The sequence below is a fragment of the Lutra lutra genome, chromosome 8 (assembly GCF_902655055.1).
Source record: "Lutra lutra chromosome 8, mLutLut1.2, whole genome shotgun sequence".
NCBI classification, from domain to species: Eukaryota; Metazoa; Chordata; class Mammalia; order Carnivora; family Mustelidae; genus Lutra; species Lutra lutra.
Genome location: NC_062285.1, coordinates 50,757,078 through 50,760,183, shown reverse-complemented (window position 1 = coordinate 50,760,183; position 3,106 = coordinate 50,757,078).

The following is a 3,106-nucleotide window of genomic DNA, read 5'->3' as shown; positions in this document are numbered from 1 at the left end:
GGCAGGGCCAGCAGCCTATCCACTGCAAGACCTGCCCCCTACCCACCAATCGGATGGGTGGAGCTTCGAACCCTCAGTCCTTTACGAACTCTATAATCCCGCCTCTTAGCAACTGCTGCGAGAGGGCGGGAAAAGCAGCTTCCAGCCTATTAGAGAACGAACCCTCCACCTTAGCAATGGCGACAGGAAGGTCCCACCCCTTAACAACATGCTTCCGTATCCAGTTTATTTACAACTGGTGAGATTGATGGTAAGCTTAGCCAATAAAAAATGAAAACGGGCGAGGCCCCCTTGACCAAATTTGATATTTCCATCGAAACTGAAGTTTCTTCTGTTCTCTTTCCTTTTTAACCACGATCTGCTTGTTATGGGAGACTTACTCTTGAGACCTCTTTATAAGTAGGAGTCCCTGACGGGACAATATTTTAAAGACTACCTGTCATCCAAAGTCCTATATGATTTAAAACAAGTCACACAGAAAAAATTGTGTCAATGTTTTATGGGAAAAAAAATTAGCATTTAAAAATGTAGGATTAGGGCGGTGCCTGGCTGATTCCGCCCCTTTTGATCTCGGGGTCGTGAGTTCGAGCCCCACATTGGGTGTAGTGATTACTAAAAAAACAATATTTTTTTTTTAATAAAATTAAAATGTAGGTATAGGGTTTTGGGGGTAATTTTTTTTTAAATCTCTACAGTCCACGTGGGGCTTGAACTCCACCCTGAGATCAAAAGTGGCATGCTCTTTAGACTGATTCAGCCAGGTACCCATAAGATGGGAGGATTGGAAGTGAAATGAATGTGAGAATTAGGAGAAAATTTTTTATTCCTTGCAGCAAGATGCGAAACAAATATCTCCATTTAAGAAGCCAAGGCTAGGACACAGAACCTGCCCAAGATTGCATAGTTAATTGGTCTGGACTAAGGTTTGAACCCAAGTCTTACCCAAAAGCCCGAGTTCTTTCTATGCATCAGGCTGTTTCCCATTAAATTATTTAACACAATGAGGGCCTAGAAGAATGTCTAGCACATAAACAGATATTCAGTTAATGTTAGTAAAAATTGAAGCATCTTACTTTTTTAGAGGATCTGATAGTGGTGGGTGGGAGCACTGGAGATGGTGGAGACCAGTGAGCTGAGAGGAAGTTCTGGGAAGGAGGTTACTGCTGGGGAAGTTTCAAGCTTTCAAAACAAAGTATTTTTAAAGAGTCAAAATGGGTCTGAGCTATGCGCAGGAGAAGAAATTTCATCCTCAAAAAGAAAAGTCTAGGTTAAAACCCTGCTGCAGTAGTCATCGTGTGTCTCTCACGCACATTCCCCCGGCTGACCTGGAGAGGTCAGTATCAACAGTACTAAATCACATTGATACTATGTACTCCTGATGTCATGCAATGAAAATGGCATTTAATGTCTGTGGTTTTCCTCCCCCAACCCCATAAAACTAACCTAATCCTGAGAAAAAAATTAAATAAATTCCAATAGAGGGTCAAACTACAAAATACCTGTCAAGTACTCCTCAAAACTATCAAGGTCATCAAAAACAAGGAAAGACTGAGAACTTGTAACAGCCAGCTATTTCTGGATAGAAAAAAATATCAGGTAAAACTCAGAAAATCTGAATAAACTGTAGACTTTTCATTAATAAAAACATAAGAATACTGGTCCATTAATGTTGGCAAATGCACCACACTGGTAAAAGGCAACAATAGTAAAACTGGATATAGGGTATAGGGGAACTCTCTATATTATCTTCTCAATTTTTCTGTAAATTCAAAAGTTCTTTTTTAAAAGATTTTATTTACTTGACACAGAGAGAGAGATCACAAGGAGGCAGAGAGGCAGACAGAGGGGGAAGGGGAAACAGGTTCCCTGCTGAGCAGAGAGCCCTATGCAGGGCTCCATCCCAGGACCCTGAGATCATGACCTGAGTGGAAGGCAGAGGCTTAACCCACTGAGCTACCTAGGTGCCCCATGTAAATCCAAAAGTTTTAAAAAACAAACATGTATACACACACATGTGCGCGCGTGTGCACGCGCACTCACACACACACACACACTCACACACACATCTCATTTTCTACTAGGCCCCAAATTGTCACCATTCAGAGCTCACTCTTTGGTTTTGAATAAAGGTCAGAGAACAGAGGAACTAATTCCAGATTTGGGAACTAATTCCAGAAGATCACTGACCATTGACTTTTGACATGTGCAAAGGAGATATACAGTAATGAGACTGTGTTGCCCATAAAAACATTCCACCTTACCATCCAAAAAAGTTCTGACACTTCAAGGTAGTCACGAAAGAAGCTTTTAGCTTTATTTTACCATGAGGACACTGCTCAAAACACTTTTAAGAATCTGCTTCTGGGGGTGCCAGTCTGGATCAGTAGAGCATGCGACTCTTGATCTTGGGGTTGTAAATTTGAGCCCCGCATTGGATAAAGAGATTACTTAAAAATAAAATCTTAAGAGACACTTGCATGATTCAGATGGTTAAACATCTCTCCTAGCTCAGGTCATGATCTCAGGGTCCTAGGATAGAGCCCCCCAAATCCATGGGTAGTCTGCTTCTCCCTCTCTCCCTGCCTCTCCCTCTGCTTGTGCTCTCTCCGTCTCTCTGTCTCTCTCTCGAATGAATAAATACAATCTTTAAAAAGAAATAAAATAAATAAAATCTTTCCAAAGGAGCTATTTTCAGAGTCTACAGCACAAAATGCAATGAATATTCACTATCTGCAGGTGGGTCTGATGTATGCAAATAGCCAAAAACTCAGGCCAAGACTCTTGAGTAAATGGGGTGGAAAATCTGGATAGTAAATGTGTTTTAGAATATTTTTGGATTTTAGAAAGGTAATACGGTGCATAGACAACATATAGGGCAACAATCCCAATGGGGCCTAGGACAGCACCCTGTGATCAAACAAATTAATTTTTCTGCATTGAGACATAATTATTCACACTGGGATAAACAAAAGTGGGATAAATGTAACTATAAACAACTTGATATAAATTTCGGAGGTGTGCCACAAGCAAGTTCAGGTCAGATTAGGTTGTGGTGTCAAATGAGTTAAGAAAAAGTTTTCGTTTTCATAATTATTTTTTTTTAATC